This window comes from Papio anubis, chromosome 8 (assembly GCF_008728515.1).
Source record: "Papio anubis isolate 15944 chromosome 8, Panubis1.0, whole genome shotgun sequence".
NCBI lineage: Eukaryota > Metazoa > Chordata > Mammalia > Primates > Cercopithecidae > Papio > Papio anubis.
Genome location: NC_044983.1, coordinates 25,324,778 through 25,341,783, shown reverse-complemented (window position 1 = coordinate 25,341,783; position 17,006 = coordinate 25,324,778).

The window sequence follows — 17,006 nt, the reverse complement described above, 5'->3', positions numbered from 1 at the left end:
TTCTCCAGTTTCTCCCACTTTTGCATCCATTCCACATGCACCATCGTTCATGTTCCCATCACCCGGAGGGACCCCACTTCCAACGCGCTGCAGTGCATTTCTCCAGGGCAGCTCTCAGGGCATGTTGTCATCGCGCTCTGCCTTTTTACCTGGAGTCTTCTCAGTCTCTTCACACACCGCTGCAGCCGGACCAGGCTCCCCTGCCCTCGCCAGGGGCCCATTGTCACTGAAATGTCCTGACCTCAGTTGCTCTGGCTCTCCTGGTCATATTGACTGCCACTTACATGATATCTCCTGGGGCACACTGCCTGCCTGAGCTTATTTCCTCATCTGTAGAAGTGGGGCCCCTCCCCATCTCCTGAATGTCTCAGCAGCGTGAGCACCTCAGAAACCAGAGTCTCAGAGCATGCGAGAGCCTCAGTGACCTCCAGGCTCCCAGTCACGTCCATGTCAGCCACCTGGTATCAACTGGTCAGAATTAGGTGCACAGGGACCATTTCCTTTTTCGCTTCCTCTTGTGGGGGTTGAAATTTCTCTCAACAAAATTTGATTGCTCCATATCACAATAGTGGAAGTCTTTCATGACCCCTGTGATGAGTGATGGGGAAGTGGCAAGAGTTTTCCCAGCTCCCGAGTGACATTCGAGACCCTTCCCTGGCTGGCTCCTGCTACCATGGTCACCACTATTTACACAGACCCTGCCCAGCCTTCCTGGGCGCAGGGTCCCATTGTTCCTCCTGCCTGCAGCGCCTGTCGCCCTCCTTTTATTGTCCCTCAGTCCCCCTTCTCAGCTTGGCGGTGCCTTCCCAGACCTGCCTGGGGCTCCCTGGGCTGCCACTGCATGCTGTCCGTTTTGCTGGAAGAGCACCTCGCTGTCTTTTCTGCTTGGAGACCTGGGAGTGCGGGAAGCATGTCATCTTCCTCTTTCAGGCCCCAAATCTGTGAATGTTGCTGGACCATAATAAATGATTGTTGAGGCCAGGCGAGGTGGCCCATGCCTGTAATCCCAGCACTTTGGGAGGCTGAGATGGGTGGATCACCTGAGGTTGGGAGTTTGAGGCCAGCCTGACCAACATGGTGAAACTCCATCTTTAGTAAATACAAAGTTAGCCATGCGTGGTGGCGCATGCCTGTAATTCCAGCTACTTGGGAGGCTGAGGAAGGAGAATCGCTTGAACCCAGGAGGCGGAGGTTGCGGTGAGCCGAGATGGTGCCATTGCACTCCAGGAGCTGAGATTGTGCCATTGCACTCCAGCCTGGGCAACGAGTGAAACTCCGCCTCAAAAAAAATAATAATAAAAAATAAATAAATGATTGTAGAGTATGTGTATGGTTAGAGACGTGCACTGCGGGGCAGGAAAGCTGCCCTTGAAAGTGCTACAGACCAACTGGTGGCATTTTGCTAAGGAGAAAGTGGCATGAAGCCCACAGTCCAGATTCTGGATCCAGATGCAAGCCCCGTGATTTCTGGGCTGCCTGAATCTTCTGACCCTCTGCTCCCTCACGTAGAATGAAGATGACAATATCTACCTCAGGCACTTGTGGGGATTCAGTGAGGAAAATGATGGTAAAAGTGTGAAGTATTGTGTTCTAAACTTAGGACAGGATTAATACACATTGGCTAGTTCTTCAGAAATGGGAGATTCTGAATATAGAATTGTGATTCCCAGTGATGACAAATCCCAAATAAAAGTGAGAGATTGAGAAGTAGAAGTTACCTGTGTTGGGAGTGCTCCGATTTCTTCAGATTTTTAACAAGAATGTTTGCATAAAACTCATGTTCATGAAAAACTTTCAGTAGCATGAGAAAATGGTTATGTTGTAAGAACCAAAAAAATAGAATTCAAAGCAGTAAGTACAGGCATGCAACCACTCACAACAAGCAGGAGCCTGTCTTTAATTTGTGTTGTTTGATTAGATAATCCATTTACATGGCTGTGAGTTCCAAAGGTACAAAATGTACTAGAACAGTGTGTCTCCTTCTGCCCAAACACTCAGCAACCCCCCTGGTAGGCAACATATATTACCAGTTTTTTTCAATCTTCCCAGAGATGTTTTATGCATAGCACATATCCTGTTGATGGGTATATTCTGTTCACCCCAATACATTATAATTTAGAGCAGACAGCTCTAGCTGTCATCCCTGAGCATCCCAACCAAGAGGCAAAAACCCGAAAGATGCTATTAAAATCCTTTTCTCTCAAGGGGGCGGTTTGTACTGATGTTTTCAAGCAGTCCGTTCAGTGGATGGATTTGACTTTTTGTTGTGTTTAAATACTTCACCTTAAGGTTTTAAAACAGAAAAAGCAAAGCAGAAACCTTAAACCTGAGACCTCAATACACATGTCACCCAGGCTGAAGTACAGTGGTGCGATCTCAGTTCAATGCAACCTCCACCTCCCGGGTTCAAGCAATTCTCCTGCCTCAGCCTCCTGAGTAGCTGGGATGCATGTGCCACCACACCTGGCTAATTTTTGTATTTTTAGTAGAGATGGGGTTTCTCCAGGCTGGTCTCAAATCCCTGACGTCAGGTGATCTGTCTGCCTTGGCTTCCCAAAGTGGTGGGATTGCAGGCATGAGCCACTGTGCCCGGCCTCAATGTACATTTTTAAAATCTAAATTCACTAGAACCCTTACAAAGGTTTCTGGTGGTTAAGAGGCTGGGATACCAGATTGGACAACCTGGACCTAAACTCTGACTCAACCGCCGTGTGATCTTGGGGGAGTTACTTGACCTCTCTGTGCCTTAGTTTCATCGTGAGGAAAATGAAGACAGTAAGAGTTCCTACCTCATAGGGTGGATATGAGGTTAAATGAGCAAATGTGTGAAACACTTAGAAGAGGATCTGGCACAGTTGGGAGTTTATTGTTGTCTTACCTGGCTCTGCTATTTAAATAGCTGCAAGATTGATATAGCCATTGTATTTTTCTGTAAACAGGGAAACTTGGACATTTGCATGTGTTTTCCAGGTCATTCCATTCTAGCATCCTGTGATCCATAATTTATGTCACTAGCAAAAGCCTATGTCTTGTGCACAGTAGGGATTGCTGACTCAGGGTGCTGCTGCTGGCCAATATTCCAGAACCTGGGATTGGGAGGAGAAACTTTGTCTCATGTTTTGACCCTAGGGTGGAAAAAAGACTAATGAGTCATAATGTTTTAGGCATAAGAAAGGTTATTCTGGAGAGGAGTGAGTTCTTTAAAAAAGTTCATAAAATTAGTAATCGATTATGCACAATGAAATCATGTTATGTTCCAGAGATGACATATGTACTTGTATGTATGAGATTAAAGATGATGACAAATACTGACTCATGTCCACTGTGAAGGTGACCTTAACTTCCAGTAGCAGTGGAGCTATTTGGGTTGGACAAAAATGATTGTTAGCGATGTGAGATGCTGGGATTACAGCATCTCCCTTCCAGATCTCAAAAAGAAAATGCAGCTTCTCGCACTGGCCTGTGCCACTCACTCCTTCTCCCAGCCGTGACTGGAGGACCTGACAAATGCCTTCAGGAACTACTAAACAATAAGTACTGAAGCCTGATGGCCCAGGGCACGGGGAAGCTCCCCTTCTCTGGGGCGCTGTTTGTCCTTGTTTGTGGGTGTCACCTGGGTGGGATTCTTCTGCCAGGGAATAGGCTGAGGAAGATGGGAGATTCTGGTTTCTATGGATACTGGGCTAGCTGGGATTTGCATAACAGTTCAGAGAACAGACAGTCTGGGAACAATGTGGACCCAGGAGGAACATCAAGGCACATGGAAACGAGTTGGAGGGTCTGGGCAGCCGTGTTGCATACAGCCCCCTTCTAGGGACACGAATCTGTGTCTTCCCCTGCTCTCTGGATAGGCAGCAGTGTGGAGCCCCGAGGATGGAGGGAGGCTGTGTGTGAGCAGTGCCCCAACCAGGGTATGGCACATACTTGGGGCTCAACAAATATTGGTGCTTTTTACTCTCCACCCCCTCTTAAATTGGCTATGGGCATGCGAAACCTCCCTTGTTTACTTAACAAAGCATCTCATGTAGGCTCTGTTGTAATCCCTACTACCTGAGTACCGTGTGAGATAGGCTCCAAAAAGGGGTCAGAGGGCTTGTTCAAGGTCACAGGACTAATCAGTGACAGAGCTGAACCTCAGACCCTAGTCTCCTGGTGTTACTGTCCCTAGATCTCAAAAACATCTGGGTTTGCAGCAGTAAATGTGGTATAATCCAGGCAGTTCAGTTGATGAGGGGCTGAAGTAAGATGGGGGTGTGGGGGTAAGGCAGGGGATATGGCGAGAAGTAGGCGGTTAGAAGTCCTGGTGGAGGTGGAGTTACCAGGCAGACCGTGTACAGACTGGACCGGGTGAAGCAAGGAGGCTGCGAGGTTTCTGTCCTGAACGACTGGTGCTGGTCACTGGGACGTGGTGAGGTCAGTGCAGCGTTTGGGGACATGGGGTGGAAGCGCAGGGAAGGCCATTAGAGAGCTCTGGAGTCCAGGATCTGCACGGGAGATACGGAGTCGTGCGGCACAGGCACATTTTAGATGGGGAGCTGAGGATTCAGGTTACAGACCTATGAGGAGTGAATAGAGGCAGAATTGCAACCAGAGGAAGGCAGCGTAACAGATGTAAATATAAACACGTTGAACAGCAGTGCCAAAAGACCCCGAATTCCAGTACAGTGGGGATGGAAAGTAACACATGGACTCGTTCAAGGCAGCATACAGCCTGCAGCCCCCAGCATGGCTTTGCCCAGTACCAGGGAAGACAGAAGCAAAGACAAAAACACCGACGACCAACAAAAAGTGATGGATGGCCAACCTACTGGCAGAAATTGGGGAGGATTTCCCTTAACTATGAAGCCCATGGAGCCTGAGTTCCAGCAGCCACCCAGACACATCGAAAAGGTGCTTTGTCCCTTCCTCCCTCTCCCCTGTCTACACCGAGGATCAGACGCCACTGAGGTTCCGATGTTGGACCTTTGGGGTCTAAAGAGGTGGTCTGGGTGCTGCAGAGTCGTGCTCCCGGGTTACTCCTTGCAGCATGCCCTTTTGCTCTCTGAGAGCCTGGTCTCAGCTGTAGGAAGTAAGGGAGGACTCCCACTGTGGGGCTCCAGGGACATCTGCAGCATGGGGCGGTTACTGAGCTTGACATTTGTTGAGTGAATGCCTAAACAATTGAATCACCCCCCAGGGAGAAACCGAATCTGGGAAATGTGAAAGGGAAATAAATCTTGGAGCCCCCAAATCAAGCTAAAGGGCGAAGTCAAGCTGGGAACTGCTTAGGGCCAACCTGCCTCCCACTCCATTCAAAGTCACCCGTCTGCTCACTGAGATAAATGCATATCTCATCACCTTCTTTGGAGAGGCTAATCAGAAACTCAAAAGAATGCAGCCGTTTGTCTCTCATCCACCTGTGACCTAGAAGCCCCCTCCCTGCTTAAGTTGTCCCGCCTTTCCAGACAGAACCAATATACACCTTACATACATTGATTGATGTCTTATGTCTCCCTAAAATGGATAAAACCAAGCTGTGATGTGACCAACTTGGGCACATGTCATCAGGACCTGTTGAGGTTGTGTCACAGGCGGACATCCTCAACCTTGGCAAAATAAACTTTTAAATTAACTGACACCTGTCTCAGCTTTTCGGGGTTCACAGAAACAAAAATTGAGGCTGTGAGATCTAGCCATTCTCCCGAGCATCGGGGCATTATTTTAATTAAGGGAGTTTCCTGACATGTCCTAACTCTCTACTGTTCTCCAGCTGCTTTTTGAAGTGGCCAGGAATACTGTTTTCTTCTGTCCTTCATCCTATCGTCACGCACGTCCGTGTGAACAGACCACCGAACAGGCTTTGTGTGAGCAACAAGGCTGTTTATTTCACCTGGGTGCATGCGGGCTGAGTCCGAAAAGAGAGTCAGTGAAGGGAGACAGGGGTGGGGCCGTTTTATAAGATTTGGGTAGGTAAAGGAAAATTACAGTCAAAAGGGGGTTGTTCTCTGGCGGGCAGGGGTGGGGGTCCCAAGGTGCCCAATGGGGGAGCTTTTGAGCCAGGATGGGCCAGGAGAAGGAATTTTACAAGGTAGTGTCATCAGTTAAGGCAGGGACCGGCCATTTTCACTTCTTTTGTGATTCTTCACTTGCTTAGGGCCATCTGGGTGTATACGTGCAGGTCACAGGGGATATGATGGCTTAGCTTGGGGTCAGTACCCATCCTAGCGACTGCAAGCTCCAGGAAGCAACTGGGCAGAGAGGAGGGGGTACTGGCGGCAACATGGTGCATCCTGGGAGGTGGAATTCCTATAGGACAGTGCGGCAGGGATAGGAAGCACCTTTTCCAGTGAGCATGTGGGTTTGTAGTTTCTTGTTCTGTGTTTTTGTCAGTCCTCATTTTCATAGTTTCAGGAGAGCTATAGGCATAGAAGATTTCGCCTTCAGACAGCAGAGCCACCCCACTTTGATGCTGAGAGAGGCTGGGAGGGTGCTGGCAGCTGGGTCACCCCAACCACTGTTCGTTGTACCCGTCTCATCTCCTGTGTGGGTTTTATGTGGAGCTGAGAGAATTTAGGATTTAGATTTCACCTCCTTGGTGTTGAGTCTATTAATTAAAAACAACAGGCTCGGCGCAGTGGCTCACGCCTGTAATGCCAACACCTTGGGAGGCCAACGAGGGAGGATCACTTGAGCCCAGGCATTCCAGACCAACCTGGGCAACAAGCGAGACCCCATCTCTCCAAAAAAATTTTTTAAAAATTAGCTGGGCATGGCGGTGTGTGTCTGTAGTCCCAGCTACACGAGAAGCTGAGGTGGGAGGATCTCTTGAGTCCAGGAGTTCAAGGCTGCAATGAACTGTGATTACACCACTGGACTCCAGCCTGGGCGACAGAGTAAGACTCTGTCTCTTAACATAAATAAATAAAATAAAAACAACATGGGGACATGACAGAATACCACAGAACAAAGGGGAGGAATTATCCTGAAGATTCTGTGGAAGAAAATAATTTCTTTAAAAGGCCATCTGCAGTACCTGGAAGGAAGCTTTGGCATCCTTAATAAGGAGTCGTCTCTTTAAGCAGGAACGGACAGAGGAAGGGGACAGGAGGCTGAGTATGAGAAGGGAGTGAGTGAGATAGAGCAAAACTGCAAGGAAACTGAGACGATCACAGCGGACTTGAAACTCATAGAAGAGACAGTCAAGAACAGAGCTGTAACCAAGACAGAAAAATGGAGTAAGCGACATGGGAGATAAATTTGAGAAACATTGCCAGAAGACAGGGAGAGGGGAAAAAGAGGAGGGGAGGGGAGGGGAGGAGAGGGAGGGCAGAGGAAGGATTAAAGTCTAACAAAAATTATAGGAAAAAAATAAGAACAAATTACAACTGACATGACTGATAGAATTGAAGATTGGAAGTGCTTGTCACATTCCAAACAAATTCATGGCAAATACTTTCAATTATAGGATACAAAATAAATTATAATAACATCCAAGACTACAAAGCAAAACAACACAACACAACAAAAACCTAGCAATTACCAAGGAATAAAAATCAGTCTGCTTTGCCAAAAGACAAATGGGAAAATATGTACAGAATTTTGAGAAAGATTGTGAATCATCTGGAATTTTGTATCCAGACAGGTTGTGCAAAGGTAAAATAAATGACATTTTCAAAATGCAAGGATTCAGAAAATATGCCATAAGTGAACCCCACTTGGAATAATTTGATTGAATATGTGTTATATTGCAAATGTCAAAAGTTCTTGGAAGAGATGATATATAATGTTAAATAGAATTTGACAACAGTGATCATATTATATAACTCCAGATTACAGTAACCAAACCCAGAAAATTTGGAGGCAAGGGAAGTAAAGTTTCTTAAATCCCCATATGGAGGAAAAGAGGTGGGAAGGAACAGAATTCTTTTGTAAAGTATTGTTTTATTATGTATTTCTGATATTGAAACAAGTATATGTTGAAAGGTTGCTTTCAGGGATCACTGAAACTAGGAGACTTTTAAAACAGCGTACATTTCTTCCAAAACATGAAAAAACAGAGAAGGAAAAAGATAGTCTATGCAGAAAGAATGACAACAAATGAAATAGTAATAAAAGAAAATGTCATCATTGCTATGCCGGCAGATACACATTATCTAAATATTCTTATTAAAAACTAAGATTCTCAAATTTTAAAAACCCTATAATCGGCTTCTGATAAAAAATATCTCAAACTAAATGACCAACTGAATCACAGTACCAAGGAGTCTCGTTTCTAACAAAACAGATCCAAACAAAACAGGATGGTGATCATTTCAGGCAGGAATTCAAAGGAAAAGGGCAAAATGAGATATAAAGAGATTTTTTTTTTCCTGGAAAATAAAAAAGCCATCAAATACCTGAGGCAAGTTCTTTGATATACACTGAAAGTTTGGTGGTGTAATGATTACCTAGAAACTCAATAGAATCAACCGATAATAAAAGACTTGGTGAAGTGAATTCAAATGACATTAGTTTATAAATATGAACACTTGATATCAGCAATATTCAGGAAGAAAATATGCTGGAAATAAGACTCCATAATAGCAACTGAAATATAAAACTACCTTGAATTAAATTTTAAAACAGAACTATAAAACTTTACTGAAATCTAAAAAACTAGTTAGAATAAGCAGTCATAACTCGAAATACCTAGAGCTCTGGTTTTAAATTAGACAAACTGATTTTTATTTAATTTGGAATAACCAAAAAAAGCTAAATATTTTTAGGAAAACAATAATTTCACTAAGATGTATCTTTTTTTTTTTTTTTTGAGATGGAGTCTCGTTCTGTTGCCAAGGCTGGAGTGCAGTGGGCATGATCTCGGCTCACTGTAAGATTTATCTTAAGGAAATATTCAGATATTAGGACAAGAAAATCTGTACAAAAGATCCGTCGTTCATCATGGAATTATTTAAAATAGAAAATAGTTGAACGTAATCTAAATATCCAACGGTAGGGGAAGAGTTCGGTGCATTATTCCATATGCTGGAATGCTACGAAGCCACTTAAAAAACAAAATTAAAAAACCAAGAATATTTAAAGACATGAGGAAATGCTTACTTGGCTAAAGCCAAACCCAAACTATAGTCAATGCGATGCCAAATTTGTAAATCTATCATATTTTAGATACTGTTAGCCATGGATATCTCTGGATGCTGTTTACACGTTTGTTGACCCCTATCCACCCCCCCCCCCCCGTTTTCTAGAATGAGAAGCGTGACATTTATAGTGAGAAAGGGTCGCGGTATGAAGACGCCAGTCGGTTAGGTTTGGTTTAGTACGTGCTTCTTGGTGCCCTGGACACAGGGTTTTCTTTTAAGAGCTGCGAGGCTATGAGGAAGACTCACCACAAGCGAAAGCGGGCGTAACCCCTGGGCTGGGTCCCAAGAGAGAGGAAGAGAAAAATATGGGGACAAGGGAAGTCGCCGCCTTGACTCATTAGCAGGACGCAGTCACCTGCTGAGAAACAAGCGGCGAAATTCCCCGGAGAGAAACCGGTGACGCCCTGGAAGAGAGGGGCTGGGGGAGGAACTAGAGTGGGAAGCAGCCCTCGCTAGCCACAGCCTAGAAGGTCCGGGTATGCAGGGCGGGCGCCCACGGAGCCCAGCCGGCCGCGTATAGAACGGCAACTACTACTACTACCCAGCGGGTGCAGGAGGCTCATTAAGGCATCCGGGGCTTAAGAAACTTCGTCGGCAGGGGCGCTGCTATTGGCTCCCGCGACTGGCATGATGTCACTGTCATCCAATCTGAACTCAGTTGCTCCTCCCAGTCTAATGAGTTAATTAGGAGTTAATTAACTCTTCCTAAGCCATAGGGGCAACAAAAACAACCCTCCTCAACTCTTGGCTGTACTTTGCCAGGTACAGGAGTAAGAAGGTGGAAATGGAAATCAACTGAATAAGAGCAGATGGGCAGGTTTTATAGATATAAGGTGTGTGTGTATATATACACACACACACGTGTGTATATGTGCACATATATACATATATACATCTTAAATCTATATAAATATATATGTGTGTATAAATATATTTACATATATACCATACATAAATTTATATAAATATATATTTATATATGTCATATAAATTTATATATAATTTATATAAATATATTTAACTATATAAGTATAGTTAAATACACATACTATATAAACCATATATAAAATATACCGTATACCATATGTACATTATAATATATACCATATATTTATACATAAAGTAATGTATGTTCACTCAGAAATATGTATAAGGAATCACCCAGAATTCCACCATCCAGAGTTAATACTATTTAACATTTTTATGCAGTTTCTTTTTATATGTTTAAACTCAAAAGCGTGAGATTTGTACAGAAATTAGATCACACTATATTTTTGTAGCCCTTTTATTCACTTACTGTTTTCTTTGCTATTTAATATCTTCAAATGTGTAGGATTTAGTGGCTGTAAACCTTTTCAACTAAATAGACATTCCGTAAGTGTACCATTTTCCTTTATGGAAATCTGTGGCATCAGTTTTACTGGCTCCAATGATTTGTACTGAGTATATCATAATTGACTTCTAAAATTTCCAGGACAAGTCTGCGTACCGTGGCTCACACCTGTAATCCCAGCATTTTGGGAGACTGAGGCAGGTGGATCACTTGAGGGCAGGAGTTTGAGACCAGCCTGGCCAACATGGTGAAATCCCATCTCTACTAAAAATACAAAAATTAGCTGGGCATGGTGACACATGCCTGTAATCCCAGCTCCTCGGGAGGCTGAGGCAGGAGAATCACTTGAACCTGGGAGGTGGAGGTTGCAGTGAGCTGAGATTATGCTACTGCACTCCAGCCAGGGTGACAAAGCAATACCCCATCTCAAAAAAAAAAAAAATCCCCAAGTCACCGTTATAAGCCGTACTGCAACTGACACACTTACACATTTGCATACACATTGTATTTTAGGAGTCCTGTTCAATTAGGATAAATTCCTAGAAAGAAAACTCCTGTGTCAAAGATGAAAATAAATGTTAGGCCCTTCTGTCCAAGATGGTAGACTGGACCCAGGTTTCCCTCCTCTTTCTGAGACACCATAACAAAGTTAGTAAAGTTACAAACCCACAACAACAAAGTCAATGGACCATGATGGGGAAGAAATTTGACAATGCCTTTTTCTGATTCTGGTCAATTTTCATAATCTCCCTAAGAAACAGAGACCCAACACGAAATAGGTCCTCAGCACTGTAGGCTCCTCCTCTACAGAATCCCGTGTAACCTCCCTCAGAGTCCATGAAGGTGGATCTTAAATTACAGTGGTCTGGGTTCTAACAGCTCATCTGGGGGATAGGTGTTCAAAACTTGAAATGCATTACCCAGGAGACAGGAAGTTTGCTTCTATATTACTGCGGAATAACTCCATCTACAGCTTTTGTCCCCAAGAGTACTCTTCTTTGTTTCCTTCTTCCTGGGATATTTCCTACATTCTGGGCTCAGAACCCTGCTGGATGAATCCCCGATACCTGCACTGCCCATGGGTTTCTGTTGAAATGCTCCACCCAGTCCAAGGAAAAAAATGAAGCAGACAGAGACAATGCACTGTCTTCCTTCTTTCTTCTCTTTGGACTTTTGAAGAGCTGTGGTGATCGTCCTTGAAAGGGGCCTTTGATAGGATCAGCCCCCTCATCTTACAGTCTGGGAGCATGAAACCCACTTTCTTTCTCCATCCCAGACAACACCTAGGACCTCAAGTTCTGCAGCCAAATCCTCAGGCCCAGGTTGGGATAGCCAAGGGCAGTCTGTTTCCTGTTTATTTATTTGTTTGTTTATGTTTTTTTCTTTTTTCATGACTTCCCAAATTTCACTGTGTTTGAGCCTCTGCCAGGCACTGAGATACATGCAGAGGATAAGAGGATAACAGGACATGGTCCTCGAACTTGAGAAGCTCATATTCTAATGGGAGTAAAAGATATTGTGCAAGTGCAGGGACAACATTCGGTTCAAGAACTGAAAGGAACAGTGGAGTGGGGTGGGGAAGGCGGGGCTTCCTGTGAGGAGGAAGGCAGGATGAGTAGAAGAGAAGGAGCATGAGGTAACGTCTGCCCCATCTAGGCTGTACACTCCGTGAAGGCTGACACACAACTGTGAATTTTACTTTCATATCAACCGACATAAAGTATTTACTCCGGGGTCCAGTGCAACATAGAGTCTTGCAGTCAGAAAACTCCAGTTCATCATTTGCCCCCACCATATACCCATGTGACCTTGGCCAAATTAGTTAGCCTCCCTGAGGCTCAGCTTCCTCATGTGGAAACTGGTAATAGTCATTCCCATCAGACAGGCTTATTGTGGAAAATCTATGTCAAGAACTTAGCAGAGGACCTGGCCTGTGCAAGAATCGGTGTCTAGCAGCTATTGTTGTTACTGTTTCAGGCTAAGATTCTAAGAAAACAGGATGCACCCCTACCACAGTCTAAAGTGAGGAGTGGGACCCCAAATCAGGGTATCCAAGGAAGGCTGACAGCCTGTTTTGCAAATCTCAGGGGACTTCCCTCTTCAGCCTATAAGAAGTTAGAAAATCAAAGGCAAAGCTGAGATTAGAAGGTGGATTTCTTTTTCTTTCCTTTTTTCTTTTTTTTTTCCCCTTTCCTTTTTTTTTTTTGAGCTGGAGTCTCACTCTGTCTCCCAGGCGGGAGTACAATAGCGTAATCTTGACTCACTGCAACCTCCGCCTACGGCGTTCAAGCGATTCTCCTACCTCAGCCTCCCGAGTAGGTGGGATTACAGGTGTGCACCACCACACCCAGCTATTTTTTGTATTTGTAGTAGAGATGGGGTTTCACCACGTTGGCCAGGCTGGTCTCGAACTCTTGACCTCAGGTGATCCACCTGCTTCAGCCTCCCAAAGTGCTGGGATTATAGGCGTGAGCCACCGCACCCAGCGAGGGTGTTGTTGGTATGCTGTGATCTCATCCTTCCTCCCAATCCCACCATTCCAATTCCTTCCCACCCCAAGTCCAAGCTTCCACAACCATGAAGAATGAAGGACGTGTCTTTCTCTTCCTCCAACATGAATGCACTACCGGAATACTTGCTATGTGACCCCTGGAGCTGGGAGGTCACAGTGGGCCACCATCTGACCATTGCTCAAGCAATTCAACAGAGAGTGTCCACGCTTGGCTGACTGCTCTGATGGCAGATGAAAGGGAGGCTGCTGCTTCAGGGACAGTCTGCTAGCTTTGTCAGAACAAAGGGCATGTGACAATGCCCTGAGGAGCAGATGTGGCTTGTGTGTAATCCCATCACTTTGGGAGGTTGAGGTGGGAGGATCACTTGAGCCCAGGAGTTCGAGGCTACAGTGAGCGATGATCACACCACTGCACTCCAGCCTGCATGATAGTGTGAGACCCTGTCTCTAAAAAATATTTTTTTAAGTAAATAAAAATAAGAAATGGGTGGCAGGTGGAGGGAGGCTCTTTGAAGAACTCTCCAAAGTGCTGCAAGGGGAAAAGTAAGCTCTAAACACCTACAAGGCGCAGAGAATGCCAAGGTCATCATCATGACCATCACAGCCTTGGACGACCTTTCTTTCCCTCACTCTCCTTCCTATCCCCTGTATCCCCATTCTGGCAGATGGGGCAAGAGGGGCAGAAAAGGAGCTGATGCCACCCGCAAACATGCCCAGGCTGGAGGGGGGCCAGAGTGGTAACGTCAGAGTCAGAAGTTTCCATGGGATATATTGATCATTGAACTGAAGCTGCTTTGGGGACTGAAAAGATGATATTCCATTATCTGATTGAAACAAGAAGAGTCAGGCAGGCCAGGCACGGTGGCTCACCCCTATAGTCCCAACATTCTGGGAGGCCGAGGCAGGGGGATTGCTTTAACCCAGAGTTGAAGACTAGCCTAGGCAACTAAGTGGGACCCTGTCTCTACAAAAAATACAAAAATTAGCTGGGTATGGTGGTGTGCACTTGTAGTCCCAGCTACTTGGGAGACTGAGGCAGGAGGCTTGCTTGAGCCCAGGAGGTCGAGGCTGCAATGAGCGTGATCCTGCCACTGTACTCCAGCCTGGGCAACAGAGCAAGAGACCCTGTCTCAAAAAAAAAAAAAAAAAAAAAATTGCTGTGCTTGCTTGAATTTGGTGTATGTATATCTGAAACTGGTTTTGAACCCATTGAGCAGAACGAGGCCGACCCTAAACTACAAAGGAAGAGGCATGAGAGTCACGGCAGCGTTTTGTTAGCAGTCACAGCGGACTGTATGCATTTCTTCCTATTCCACCCCTTTTTAAAACCTACTTTATGATTTTCCAAGTCCCTACTGTCCTTAAATCTAAATCCTAGGGGACTGGGGAAGGTGGACCAGTCCGGCCCCTTCCTCGTCAAGTGCTCCTGAGTGCGGCAGGGAGGGAATGTGCTGGGTGACTCCAGAGCTGATTCCAGATCCCTGCTTCCAGCACCTTCAGCACATAAAAGCATGCAGCAGATAGAACTGGACAGCTGAGGAAGAGGTCGCCCTCTTTCCTTCCCTCCCAGTCTCTGGCCCTTTTGACAACCCATGTTAAAAGACTCATTTGTGCACACCCTGCTCTGACATCTCTAGGGGTGTTCAGCCCCTGGGGATTCTGCAATGGGGAGAGGCAGCTGTAGTGCTAGAGGTCAGGATACTCATAAGGCAAATCGTTTTCCCATCCCCAGCTTGCCTAACCCAATTAAAATGTTCCACCACTGGCAATGAACTTAGGTTCAGGCATTTTTGTAATGAGCACAATATTACCGTTTGCTTTTTAGTTGCTGACCCTGATGGAGCACACATGTGGGGTGTCTGCTGGGCACTCCGTTACCCTCCCCCCAGAACAGGACCCCTACCCCATACAGATTTGCACAATGCAGGCCACACCCCTGGTCAAAATCCTTGGCACCAGACACACACACCTGACCTAAAGTGAGCCAGATGGATTCTCTTGCCTGGACATTCTGAAATCAGGATGGAGAGAGGGCTAGTCTGTCTCTCTGTCACCCCAAGAAATGTGGGCTGGCCACTGCTTGGAAGTGGAGAGGGGATCTGTCTTGGAGATGGAAGATGCAGATGCAGAATAAGGTGGGGGTGAGAGAAAGAGGGGAGAGAGAGAGAGAGAGAGAGAGAGGGAGAGAGAGAGGGAGGGGGAGGGGGAGAGGGGGAGAGAGAGAGAGAGAGAGAGAGAGCGAGCTGCTGCTGCTGCTTCCTGATTCCAGCCAGCTGTCCTTTTTGTGTTGGTTTCTTTGTGATATCTTTCTTGAATGAATTTCCTGTTTTTGCTTATGGTAATTTGGAGTAGATTCCTGTTAATTTGCAGCCAAATGAACTCTAAATAAGATGCAACCTGGTACTAGGAAATGAAGCTGCACATAAACACATAACTGACCCGTTTCAGGGCGCGGAGACAATAGGATCCCATCATTCTGCGATGGGGGAAGCTGGCTGCCTGTCAGTGATATACAAACACAAACAGCTGGTGAAATCAGTGTTGCTGGTTTTTGGAACTTGGACAGTTTTTCGACTGAGACGGAGGCTTTAGGGGATTGTAAGGCCATGTTGAAGGAGGTCAGGCCGTGCTGGTGACTGGGATTTCAGTAAAGTGCATGGGGTCAAGTCTGAGGCTGTTGGGCTTAAAATGGATGGGGAAAACCAGGAAAACTAGGTCAGTTATGCAAACTCTGCTCCTGAAGTCCTTTCTGCTCATAGTATAGGATCTGAGACCACTTAGGGTCAATTCTCGAAGTTAATCACAGGACTCACAGAGCTGCAGCAGTTACACTCGGCAGCAACCTACATCGAGAACTAAATTTGGTGCACCAATTATGAAACAGTGAGGTTCTGGCACTTGGAAAAAGGACATTCAGGAAAGGCCAGGGGAGCTGGGAAACCCTGAATCTTCCAAACTTCTTCCGGTCCATTTTTCTGCACCCTCTTGCTGGACAAGATGGGGGGTGCCTCCCACTGTGAAGCACCCTTTGGAACCAGGTTTGGGATGATCTACAAGCTAACAAGGTGAAGGTGGGCTTTCTCAACTGCCCTTCGCACCCTAAGGCGAAATCCATGAAGCGGAGAATCCGGGCCCTCCGCCTTCCTTCTAAGAAACTGCAACCCCGCAGGCAGGGCCCAGCTCGGCTGCTCAGCTTCGCAAGCTGTCTAGAAACAGCTTTCAACAAATGGAGTCTCCCTAAATTAAATTGACGGGCTGCCAGTTAAGGTTTTATAGGTGCTGTGCTGCCAAAAAAACCTCAAGCCCAGAGAACAGGGTCTTTAGATCAACACAAATCAGCCACACACAGGGAGTCTTCATCCCTCAGGCAAGCTGCAGGCCAAGGCCGAAGGCTGCCAGCTGCCTTCAGAAGGCATCACATGACCACAGTCAGTTTCTTGTCAGTCTCCTTCCGAGGTGGGCCCGGAGGACCCTGGACAAGGGCAGTATCCCTGTGGGCAGAGCCTATAGTGGTTTACTGGCTCACCAAGGAACTCTGTCGGGTGTCAGCTGGAGTCACCATGCAGGGGGCCACAAGCTTCGTCGTGTGTCCCGTGGGAGGCAGTTCACACTTGACACTGTAACTGCCTGAGGAGCTCTTCCTGCCCAATGCACAGACAAAAGCAATTCCTGGAGACCATGGAGTTTCATTGGCCTGAGGCCTGTCACGTCATGGGGGAGACAGAGTTCTTACTCAAGTCAATCTTCCTGAGCATTTAGAGGCTAGGGTTTATCAAAGGCAGTTTGAAGGAAGGGGTGGAGGTAGTGAGGCAACGGGTGGTTGCTGATGATTGGTTGGGGGCGCAATCATGGGGCATGGGAAGTGTTCCTCCTGCACACTGAGTTGCTTCTGGGTGGGGCCGCAGGAGCAGTTGGAGGGCCCAGGTGGGGCCACTGGTCATCAGATTCGCAAAAAACCTGAAGAGATACCTCAAACGGCCCATCTTAGGTTCTCCAATAGTGATGTTACTTGTAGGAGAGACAGAGGATGTTGCATATCGTG